Genomic DNA, 13,621 nt, shown 5'->3' on the forward strand with positions numbered 1-13,621 from the left:
AAAAAGGAACAACGAAGAGACGCTGACAGGGAGTCAACAATTTGACACAACTTCTGTAGGGGAACGAGTGTCCGGGGAACAGAGTGCATCCATGGACAGTTGAACGATTAAGTGTTGGGGTAACAAAGTGAGCAACTTGGACTCTGCACCACTAAAGGTTGTATCCTCCAATTCTTGTTTTTATGGACTTTTAGAGTGTGGACTGTGTATTTTCCTTTTAAAAAAAGGAAATTAATTCCTGATATGTTTAGGTTCTGTTATGTTCGTTTATCTTTTTAATGTACCTTATATTGTCTTGTACAATAGAACTTACTGTTGCTTTTTTTCTGAAATTACTGTGGTGTCTTTCATTGTGTGTTTACTCACCGCCCAATTTAAAGAAACCTGTGTGCTATTATTGGTAAATTTCAGGAGTTCCCAGTCTCTTAATAAAACTGGGTGGCGTAGTCGGATATTTTAATGGTGTCTAAGTTAGATTACCTATAAGTGTGACCAGACACCTGTGACAAATAGGTCACTCTCTGGGCCAGCGTCCTAGGTCATGCTTTCTGGAATATTTAAGACATGCTTTCACATGATTCTTTTTGAGCAATGGCTCCTTTTGTGTCACACTCCCATATGAGCCAACATTATTATCTCAGCTACTGCACTCCATTGCTCCTTCAAAATGATCATTGGCCTTTCACAAGTCCCCTACTTGTTTCTGAAGAAGCTTTTGAGGAACAACCTTTCTAAGCAGATTCTAGGAGTTTGAGACAATATCCACTTACTAATAATTGAAGCAATGGTATCCACCAGGGCATTGAAACACTTAAATATTCTTTTGTACCTTTTTCCTAATTTATGCATTTTTATTATTTTATCTCAAACTTCTATGGAATGCTCTTTGGTCTTCATTTTTTCAGCTGTCCTCGAGAATCAAAACCTGAATAATGATTGCTTTGTAATGATGTGGCTTTTATTTAGAAAATGTGGCAGTTCCTTTAATGATCCATTGGTGGCCGCCAATTTTAACGCAAGTGTGTCCTGATTGGGTAATTGTCTTGTTTACCTGTGTAATGATTCTACAAAACAAAGATTCAATAATTATGTAAGCAGCATATTTCTTTTTTTCCCTTTTTCAAACACAAAACACCTTCTCTTATTAAAAGTGTTCTTACTCTGTAATGACCTGCCTATGTACAAGGTAACAACACATTATTCCTGTGTAAATATAATAGCGGTATTAAGAAATATATACAGTATTTCATATTAAATACCCGATTACAAATGTACTTAAACCACTACCCCACACATACAGTCAATAGAGTGTAATAATGCATGACTTCACTGTGGTATTGAAAAGAACCACTGACGTGTACAGACCTTCTTGCTGGCAGTGGCTTTAAAACAGAAAAGCAGCAAGATCTGTTGCATTTTGATTCAAATTAGTGCCCACTTTAATTTGTTTTTTTTTTTGTTTGTTTTTTTAATTTATGGAAAATTGTATGCAACTTAAGAGTCATTATAATATTCACAAATCTGGCAAAAAATGTGTGTCCATGATTGATGATCATTGTAAATTATCAGTAAAGGCACTATACCCCTTTAACTGTGCACATTTTGATTTTCTAGTATAACACATCTTAACAAGACAAAAAAGCAAATAAAAGGATTCAAGTTACATGAACCTTAACAGCAAGAGTTCAAATCATAGTACAGTGGAACCTCGATTCACGACCATAATTCGTTCCAAAACTCTGGTCGTAAACCGAGTTGGTCGTGAACCGAAGCAATTTCACCCATAGGATTGTATGTAAATACAATTAATCCATTCCAGACCGTATGAACTGTACGTATATATATATTTTTTTTAGTTTTTAAGCACAAATATAGTTAATTATACCATAGAAAAAACAGCGTAATGGTAAACTAAATGTAAAAACATTGAATAACACTGAGAAAACCTTGAACAACAGAGAAAACTAACACTGCAATAGTTTGCGCTATAGTGCTAGGAACCGCTCGCTAAAAACACTTTTTTTAATGAGTTTTAAGCACAGGGGAAAAAAATGAACATCTGAAAAATCCGTAATTTAATAAACCACCAAGAAAAGTGAGAAAAGCGCTATATAAATGCAAAGAATTATTTTTATTATTATTGCAACAATGCAGGCTACGAACCGATCACTGTAAATAGAACTGAAAACAAAAACAAGCCTTCTCTACCTTATGCGTCCCTCGCTTGCTCTCTCTCTCTCTCTCTCTCGCGCGCTTGTGTGTGTGTGCGTGCGTCTCTCTTTTGCGAGCCTGGAGCGCCTGTGTGTGTGTCTCTTTAGTGCGCTCCTGTGTGTACGCGCGCCTCTCTCTCCCGCGCCTGTGTGTGTGTGCGTGCATCTCTCTTTTGCGAGCCTGGAGCACCTGTGTGTGTGTCTCTCGCGCGTGGTCCTGTGTGTGTGCGCACGCGGCTCTCTCTGTCTCGCACTGCCTGTGTGTGTGCCTCTGTCTCTCACGCTGCCTGTGTGTGTGTGTTACGCTCTCTCGCTCTCTCTCTTGCTCGCTGCACAGGAAATACACAGGGAGAGACTGAACATGTACAAACCGAAAGGGAACCTGGCTTGTTCGTATACTGAGTGTGTGGTCGTGAACCGAGGCAAAAGTTTGGCGAACTTTTTGGTCGTAAACCGAGTTGTACGTGTACCGAGACGTTCGTGAACCGAGGTTCAACTGTACATCAAATCTAAACTTGTTTTCCCCATATAAAGTGTCTATTGTAGGTCAGATATTAAGGAAGCCACTAGAACTTTTCAATGGAATCTTAGGATACCATTGTTTCTGAGTTCAGGTGGAACTTCGTGAATCTTCGTCCTATCTTCATGAGTCCGGAAAGTGTTGTTCTCATGTATGTGCAGTCAGGTTTTCAATGGCACTATGAGGAAATGGTCTTGGAGGTCCCTTTACATAGACAGTCCATTCCGTCTCAAAAATTGTAGCAGCAGAACTCAGACACTGATTCGAAGACCCCTTATCATTTCCCAGAAAGAGCATTGAGTCACTTTTTCCCAGCCTATCATTGTGGGATTCTTGTGTGATGGGTCCAGTCCAGCCTTGTCCTCACTGCTCTGGTGTTCTCGTGTCTTGCAGCCTACTTGTTGGGAAGCTGAAACATAGAGCAGATGGCCCACCACAGGATCATCATTCTCACGGTTAGATTTAACAAGTTTTTCTGCAACACTTTTCAGTGATTTTGACCCTTCAATGGTAGTGCCTCATCATTGCTTATATCAAGTAGTGCTCTGTCCAAGATGCCATTAAGCATCTCTCCAACAAGGTACTCTTCCTGCCCTTGCAGATCCCATTGTCGGATCTGGTATGCTGGCCAACTGTCTTCATACGTGCGTGCGTTTCCCAACAGAGACCAAGTTAGCTGAGAGACAACTGTCGCTTCCACATTTGACTGCTTTTTGTGGTTCTTCATCCGATTTCTGGTCCCAGGTGTTAGCAGCGGATGTTAAGGATTAAAGTCCAGGTTTTGGTTAGAATAATATTTTCCAAGACCCTGCCAACTGACGGCCAAGAAATCCTGCCAACTATGCCAATGTAAACACAAGGGGGCGTCACTGGGCTCCAAACCACAGACACATTAATGTCCAAAGCGATTCCAGGTAAAAAAAATAAAGGGTTTTATTCACCTCCAACACCTTTCTTACAGAATCACCAGCAACAATACACAAATATAACTCCTCTCCTTTCACCTCCCTTAGAGTATTGTTCGCTGCCTCCCAACTCTGACTCAGTTAAGTGAGGCTGCACACTTTCTTTTGAATACGATCTGAGAACTGTTTTCAGCATCTTTCTCAGGTTGTTCAGAGCACTTCTGGGTTGTGTGGAAACCAGGGCAGTCCTCCCCCGGCAGCACCCTTTGGTCGTACCCAAAGACCCTGACAGGGCTGTGTTTCCATACTCCAGCTCCCATGTTATCATGCAGGTGTCAAATTCGATTTTAGCCCTGAGGTCCACTGCCACCTGTCATGTGTGGGAATGAACTGCTCCCAGTATGCCTGTTTGGCTAGCCATCCATTATGGCCATCTGTCCAGGCAAGAATTAATCCTTTATTCCAGCCAGGATGCCTGTTCTTCCTCTATGGCATGTACAGTATGAGATATGTTGCCAAGTCTTCTCGATAACTTGCTTCATTTTTTGACTTTTGTCATTCTGTATGAGCACCTGCATATTTTGCAACTAAACCTCTAATAGATTTAAGCATCATACTGCTGTAAAAGAAGACAGTCAACTGTCTTAAGGCATTAAGCACAAAACAAAATTTGCTCAAACTTAAAAACAATATATATGCAAAGTGACAGGCACAGATGAAAAAAGCATTTTAAAAAAGTGTCTGTCAGGAAGTGGGTGGTATGATGGCACAAGGTGGCTATTTGGGTTGTTACTGGGTCTGCTTCCAAATCTGTCATCAGGCTGCTCAAGGAGCATTTCACCTAAGCAGTAAATTCTTAATCTTTATTTAACAAGTGTCTGTCTGAATTTTTAAACCTTGTCTAAGAGCAGGTATGTGGCATGCATTGTCACTCCAGTCTGTGTCTAACATGCTGCAGATCAAACTGATATGTGGCATCTCTGCTTCCCAGGATGTACATTAGCTGAAGGAGAGGGTCAGTGCTAGGCTCTGTCCCAACTGAATGATTAATTCTGCCATGCTTTTTCTTTTTTTCTTTCTTTTACTAAGCACTGCTGTCCCACCAATGCTCCTTTTATGGAGCCCTGCTTGATCAAGTTTTAACAGCCTGAAGGACCTCCTATAAAAACTGGAAACCCTTTTTACAGCAAACACGTCACTCAGCATTCCCCCTCGTTAGATGTGAAAAGTGATTATATTTGTTTTACTTTTACATTCTGAATTTTATTTAACTTAATTAGTATGCTATAGGAAAAATAACACATTTACCTGAACAAATATATTGCAGTTCAAACACAAAGGTAACAGCTTTGTACACAACAAAGACTCAAGAACCACTCTTCACATTATTTAATTATGTGCCCAGGTATTTGTTCCATTGTAACACTAAGGTATCCATCCCTGACTCTTGGGAGTCCATGTCAAGGTGATTCAGTGAGAATTTTACAGCATTCTGTACATCGCTGTCAGTTGCAAATTGCTTTCCCCAAGTTCTAGGACCAAGGACATGGAAGTCACTTGAAGGGCTGTGTGGACTGTGAGTTGAATGGCCTTCAATACAGAACACTATAACAAATTACAAGTGCTATTCAAAGTATGTAGTCTATCATAGCAAGGTGGCCCTGTGGGGAAGCAGGCCAGTTCATTTCTGACAAATAGCATACTGCAACTTCTATAATCAGATCACCCTACATACCCCTGTTGGTGGCCATGTTTTGCACTGTCCTACTGTCATTAGTGACGTACACAACAACAGATATTTAAGCACATCCTACAATGGCCTGAAACATAATCACCCATAATATAATAACAACTACATCTTTTCAGTGAAATTCTATGATTAAAATAAGCATACTTTTTACTTTTTTGTATTTTATGTCTTATATACATCTAGCCTTCAATATGATCACAAGTCATTTTGTCATTCAAAAATTCAGAACTCTTTGAAGAATGTGATTTTATCTCAGAAAAATAAGCAACGGACAGCATGAAACCTATACTGTATTATAGTTCATCTGCTCCCTCTGGTGGTAACACAGTTATTCGCAGGTTTTTCTTTTTTAATATATTTTGTTTTAGTGATTATTATAAACACAGAACAATCAGTTTTGGTGAGTAGAGGTGTTTTGAATGGGACTGTTAAACAAAGCATTTAATTGATAACTGCAAATGCCTGAATGGCTCATAGTGTGTATATTGTATTCAAACACCAAAATAACACATAAAATAAATAATTTGAAGAAATGAACTTAAGTAAAAATTAAAGGCCTGACATTTCAGTATTTAAAGTTATGTTGAACATGGACATATTTTGGAATGGAGAAGTGTGTGTGACTGCATTGGATTCATAGGACGGGTTTGTATCTTGCACTCGATATTAACATGATACACTCAAACTCTGGCTTTCCACAATCCTTTACTAGAAGAAGTGTATTAAGAAAAAGAGGGAATATTAAAAAGACCCTGTCATGCATGCACATCTGGGAACCATCTTCCTGGCTCTGACGAGGTTAGCAATATCACCCTGGAATGAGAGGACAAACTGATGCTAACCTTATCTTCTTCTACTTTCTCCACAGCCAAGACAAAGCACCCAAGAGGGATCACTAACACTGCCCATTACTCAAGAAACTCCATCTCTTCTGGTCCCCGGATAATAAAGCAAGCTCTTTCCTGCAAGGTGGTGTCAGATGCCAAACTGACTATTCCAGAATATAGAACGCTACCAGAGAAATTAACCCTTTAATTTGATTGAGCAGGGTAGTACCACAACCTTTCTTGGCTTCTCAGAGTTGTCTACAGGCCTAGTCACGTCTTACACCACAATAGATGCAAAAATTACTGAATTACAACACAATTATTGATTAAATGCCCCTGCATAGGGATATTTACTTGACATTTTACACTACCAACTCTTGTGATTCCTCTTTCATGGCCAAAAAGTACTATTACTCCTGCTTTTATGGCCTCGAGAGATACCAACTTGCTGTTGCAGTAGTTCCTTGCTCCACATTGCTTCCATTCAGGACTTACTCAACTCCTAAGCCTTTTCTTCATCTAAAGAACCTACTTTCAGCCATCCACACAGGTCCTTCTGTATATTTGATTATTATAACAATTTAGTGAGAATAGTCCATTCAGCCCAACAAGCTCATCTATCCTGTTAAAGCGGATTCTGCAAAATAATATCAAGTTGACACTCTCTACCATAATACTTAGTAATCCATTCCATGTGTCTATGGTTCCTTGTGAGAAGAGAATCTTTCTGTTGTGATGTCCATGTCCATGTTAACCCAGAATACAATGAGGACTGATTGAGGTCATTTATGTTAGGTAGAATGCCTAGAGGGGGCTGGGGGGTCTTGTGGCCTGCAGATTTTTTTTTTCTCCAGCCGTCTGGTGTTTTTTTTTTTTTTTTTTTTCTGTCCTTCCTGGCCATCGGACCTTACTTTTATTCTATGTTAATTAGTGTTCCCTAATTCTATTTTGTTATTTATTTTGTCTTTTTTCTCTTTCTTCATCGTGTAAAGCACTTTGAGCTACATCATTTGTATGAAATTGTGCTATACAAATAAATCTCTTCGGTGTAAATGTGCTTATCATTTTATAAGGCTCCCTTCAACACAGATCTCCCTTCATGACTGCGCCACACCTTATCAGTATGCTCACCTTACCACACTGGTCCAGGTGACAGTCCCATTCATAGACATCACCTAGAATATTCTCATTTAGGTCTGCATATTATATTTTGTGTAATATAGACAGTTTTCAAAGAGGTCTTTTTCTTTGTTAGTAAAGTTGTGCGATACTGCTGAATAACCTTTTTTTTTTTCCATTGCTAATACAACATTCTGATAAGTTCGCTCCACTTGCACTTTCTGTTTCACAAAATTATACCCCAATGTGGCTAAGAAGAGTTAAAAAGGTATGACTCTGATTAAGAGAATCACCAGTATAACTGAACAAGTTTTATTTTTATCCATGGCTACTAATAAACTTGTTACCACATTCACAAAGCTTTTCTAAACTACTCAAATAAAACGTTTTAAAAGGTGCAACTACTTTTCTATAGTTGAATTGACAACTTCATCATTGGCATGGTGCTTTCAATAGAGGTAGCCCTTCAGATTGGGGAACAGATAAGAGTCACACAGAAAATTTACAGTATAGGGAAAAAGTAAACACATTGTCTTCTATTTATGGCAGAAGAGCTAACAATTATATGTGTTGTCTGTTATAATGAAGGGTAAAAATCAAACTATGGTCGTAGAATTGCAGAGACTCCATTAAAGATTCTATTTCTCCTTTTCAAATTATATAGAAACATCATCAATGTATCTAAACCATTAGATCAACTACTGTTTGAATTTCCGGACAAATATTTGCTCAAAATAATCCCAATTAAGCACAATTTTAGCTAGATCATAAATCAGACTGTAACGGCCGACCCCTTTTATCCAGCCGGCAGCTACACCTCCAAGACCAGTGGCCTGGATAATTTACTGAGAGATAATCTAACTATCAAGCCATACTTCTTACCAATTGAACTTTTCCCCACAATCGACGGTGAAAAATATAAGCACACACAAACAGGATGTAAAATTAAACAGATTATATGTATTAAATGAAATGAAATAAAAAAATAGAAACATATAAATATAAATATCCCTCCACCCCAGCAATAACAAGACACCACCAAATATATATATATATATTTATACAACAAAAACCCTCCCTTGTCCCTGTAACAAATAAACACACAACACGAATAACAATGAATGATAAACTGAAAATGAATGAAAACGTGAGTCCGGTAATAAAGAAACTGTCCTGAAAGCGGATGACTGAATTAGTGATATTGCGATGTTTGATTCTCCCCGGAAAAAATGGAACAGCCTCACCGTGAATCCTCGTGTGTGTGTGGTGGATGATTAAGTCCTACCCCGGGGTCTCTCGTGGTGAGGTCCTTGAAATAAATTCGGCTGATGGAAAAACAAACTTGATGGATATGCACGATGTGGACAATAACTGGTACAGGTTGCTCGTGGTCGTGGTCGTGATGGTGAAACAAAATCTCCTTCTCTCCTCCCTTTCCTTCTCCTCCTGCTGGCTTATATAGTCCTGTGACGGCTGGGATTGATTGATTGAAAACAGGTGTTTTCCAGGTTTGCGGCTGTGGTCTCCTTCCATCATCCGTCCCCTTTTTTCGGGGACAGCATTAACTGATGCACATAAACAGTAAACGGGACAATAAAACGAGACGCACGCAGTACTGACATTTAAACACTATGTGGCCCCGCTACAAGACTAATAAAATTTTATTAAAAATGGTTGTTTCTTAAGAAGAATAAACTGTTTCTAATGCATGCTCTTGCCGAATGCTTGTACATAATGATGCAATATCAACAGCAGACAGAATGTATTCTGACGGTATATTTTTTTTGTAAGCAACATATGAAATGGGTTGAGTTTTTAATATATAATTGGGCTCAACAGGCATATTAGCAATTATAAGAAGTAAATAAACTGTGTAACAGATTGTAATGCTGAACTAATGGAAGGCACAATCAGTCTGCCTGGAGTATTCTAAAGATTTTTATGGATCTTTGGTGAAAGATGAAAAAATAAGTTGTCTGAGGATGACATCTTCATATCTATCAGATCTGTTTGTGTTGCTGTTTTAACTTTGTACTTAAAGACGGATGAAATCCATGCTGTAGGATCAGATTTCAAAACTTCATAACAAGACTTGACAGATAACTGTGTCCAATCTTCTGCTATATACATAACAGCATTCATCACTACCACAGCCTTTCTTTTGTCAAATAGTCGAATAGTAGTCACACAGAGCCATGACTGGAGAGAAAGGGAAGAAAGGCATCCCTTTAAATTTACAGTTTTGGACAGCAACCTTTGCAACCTATGCAGTGTGAGGCAAGGAAAAGGTTGTGAAGTAGAATGGGACTGGTCAATAGCTTTTCTTACTTTGTGGTACATGAAATGACAGGGATTTCTTCTGCATACAGTTTTGTGAAACTGACACTAAATTTATTTTGTGTGCTATTTCACATTTGCGAAATGTGAAACTCTCTAAAAAGAGATTTTTTTTCTTGCCATTACATAGCAACCATCCTTCTCATAGTTTGACTCCTGCAGATGAGGTTAAGGATTTGTGGGCTCCAAATGCTGTAGAGCAGTGGTTCCCAAACTTGACCCTGAGGACTCACTATGGCTGCAGGTTTTTGTCTAACCAAAGTCTGTTTTGGAGACCTAATTAAATGAGATGTTATTTCCAGTTGCTTGTTTTGGGGTCAATGTAAAAATGCAAAACTAAGTTTGGTAAATTTTAATAAAATGTACTATGCAGTCATATGGGTATAATGTAGTTTTTTTTTAAACAATATTTTCATCCGTAACTTCATTCTGCTTTTACAAGTGTACTGGTTATTTTGTCCATTATTCATTAATTAATGGGTCTGATGCTGAAGTAGTTGAAGCCTTTCGTCACTCAGTGTTTGCCCGGGTGTTTACTCTGCTTGTTTTTAATTAACATTACTAGAATATAACGAAGGAAGTGGTAAAAAGACCAGCTAATTAAATGAGATCAATTATTATCAGTCTTTATCACTTATTATGAGTATGGCTGGAAGAAAAATCTGCAACCAAAGTGAATTCACAGTGCCAAGTTTGGGAACCACTGCTGTAGAAGAATGTAGTAAGTATAGTTTCTGTGTCTGATGCATTTTTAGATTTTGGTTGGCAAGACTGACTGTCATAATAATTGGCAAAGTGGGCATTGTACTACCCAACCACAGCTCATATTTCAAAGATCAACAAAATGTCTACATATGGCAAGAATTCTTTTTATTAGAAAACTCTATTTAAACATTAAATAATAGGCAAGCACATGCAGAATTAACTGATATAAATGCTCTCAGACAAGATCTAAACGTTTTTATTCCTGTGTCAATTGCATGAATTTCATATATCAAAAATATTGGTTTTGAAATTTTTTTTTTTTGTGAATTAAAAGCGCTACGGTTCATTATGAATTCAATTTTGTGCCAATTGCCGGTTTTTCACTACTTACCAGTTTTCTCTGAATGATTGCTATAAAAGCCAAAGCAAATCAGGTAATATTCAAAAGTTGTGTGGGCCTTTTGAAGCATGTAATCAATATCAACCAAACTGTCAACATCATCAAAAACCTGATCTTGCACTGGATTGCACTGTGAAGCATAATGAATCTATAACACCAAATAAATATATTTGTTTTGATTGTTACTTGGATTTTGATAAATCCAAATTTTATCTCCAGTTATGAAACACTAAATTTTATTCATCCTGTTTTTATTAGCTCAATATTTTTCCCTTCATTTCAGATGACAACATCTTCAACACCCTAAATTCACAGGCTTCACTCATGGTTAAATGTTCATGAAGAATGGATTCAGGTAGCTCATACATAATCCCTGAGTGTCTGCTTTCACATTTTCTTCTGCTGTAACTATTAAAGGCCAGCCAGGTCCTAGGTCATCCCTACTTGATTTTATGGTTTTCTACATCTATGTTAACATAATAAACATACACAATGAAGTACAAATGCTAGAATTTGTAATTCATGAATATTCATGAACTAGAGATAAATTAATTCTGGAGAATTCCCCTTTAGCCTATTAGGCACATGCTAAAAATTGATGGCATGTCCAATGACACCTTCAAGAAATGCCATTGTCACATCACCAAAACACACATAGAACAGAGGGAAATAGACAAAATTATCTGTTCAACTGAACAAGAAACAATCAGAAGTGCCTTCAAAACCTGACAGAAACCTCAACCCTATAATTTTCCAGGTTAAGACCTGCTAAAGTTCCTGGAATTTTACTGTCTCATCCTAGGAGATTTACTGTTTCATGTGATATTTCTGAACCAATATAAGACACACTCATTTTAATGGAACTGAATCACAAGCAAATGGTCTAGTAAGTGTATGACTGGTCCACTATTGTTCTTAAAAGAGATTTTTTGTTATGAAAGCACAGCTATTTTAATATAACCATGTTCACAAAAAACATTTCTATTTACAATAGGAATGGTGTGTTCAGGTGACGGTGAAAAGACATTATGACAGATGCTGCTTAGTGCTTATTTACTGTAAAACAGCATCCAAAATTTCTCAAAGTAATGAAAAATTCAGTTAATTTCACTGCTACACCAGGTTTTGGCCACACAGACCTCATCCATTATTTACCATCAAAACTGTCCGTTATTGAAAACACGTGAAAATAAAAGTTACCTAAGGGTATTTAACTCTTTAAAAGTCCTTGTACATACTGAAGTTTACCAGATTTGCCAGTTACTTTGACTGCTTTCTACACCTTCAATAGGCAGTACTAAACTACTTTAGCATTTCAGTACAGGCAAACCTCAGGTTATAAACAAGTTCCTTTGCTTATCAAATTCATAACAAGATTTTATACATGAGTCAGAACCTGCCCTGAAAATGTTTGTTGAATCAAAAAACAGATATAATTTAAAATGGACTACAGGTCTGTACATTATATTAACCTTATGCCTAAACCTCCTATAATTTTTGATAATGACGCTGTATCTCATAGAGGAGCAAAATACATGGTGATGGCACAAAAAGGCATCACAAACTGCCGATTGATCCTTCAGCAGAGAAGTGTTGTCTTTGCTGAGTTACTGATAAAAAGGGTCATTGGCCCCTCTCCACTGCTGTATTCCCTTAAGACCAATTTATACTTCATGTTCAGAATACTTACGTGCACACATCATAGCTACCACATGTTCCCAGTGTTGTTTTGACGTGACTTCTGAGCACATTGTCAGAAAATAATGCAATGCATGCGTGAGTTGCAGTACCAGCAAAAACATGGGTGGCGTGTATGTTCAAGTTTTGGAACGTGACGTCAACATCATTGTTTACTATCAACATGTGACAGCAAGCTACACAGCTCCAATAGGATCAATTGCATGCTTCGATGTTTGATGAATGGTTTGAATGCGGTGAAGCAAATCCTCAAATTTAAATGCTGAAATGTGAATGTGCTTTTCTTCATCCATTTCTCACATAGACAATACAAGAGTTGCATATTCCCCATCATAATGAGATGACACATTTAACAGTCTCATATACCATCTTCTGTGTCACTGTTGCTGTCTTTTTTTTTGGCACCTTCACAGCAGCATCACATTGCAAAAACATGCTACAAAACCAGATGTTGTTTTCTCACTGTGATGATGTCTCACAATGTCACCTGGTGGAATCCTCCAGGGGCCTCATGTATAACGCTGTGTGTAGAATGAACACTAAAATATGACGTACAGACAAAAGTCGAAATGTGCGTACGCACAAAAAAATTCAGATATAGAAAACCGTGCGTAAGCCAACTTCCACGCACTTCCGCTACATAAATCCTGGTCTGTGTGAAATGTAACGCTAGTGCACGTGCCTATAGCCCCTCCCAGACTCCTCCCAGAATTACACCTCTTTGAATATGCAAATCAATATAAATATTCCCTTAAATTCAGTGTTCTGTGTAAAGACAATGGCAAAAGCACAGGGAAAAAAGAAGAATATCAGCGAAAGCCAAGTGAAGGTAAGAAAAAACGTACTATTTGTTGGTTTAAGCAGTTGTATAAACAACAGAAGGAAGTTGATCGAAAGTTCAAGTTCAGAAATTTGCACAGTGCCCAAAATAAAAATGAAGTTATCAGATATCAAAGTCGCCATGAAAAGGCGAGTCGTAGCCCACCATCTGAGTGTCATATGGAAGCTTATTAGGGTACAGAGAAAAGAAAAAAATAGGGACACAGTGGGAAAAAAAGCTTGAAATGTCAACTTTAATCTCAAAATTTCCGCTTTAATCACGTAGTTTTGTCATTAAAGTAGAATGTTATAAACTTAATCTTAAAATATT

The sequence above is a fragment of the Erpetoichthys calabaricus genome, chromosome 5 (genome assembly GCF_900747795.2).
Source record: "Erpetoichthys calabaricus chromosome 5, fErpCal1.3, whole genome shotgun sequence".
Classification (NCBI taxonomy): Eukaryota; Metazoa; Chordata; class Cladistia; order Polypteriformes; family Polypteridae; genus Erpetoichthys; species Erpetoichthys calabaricus.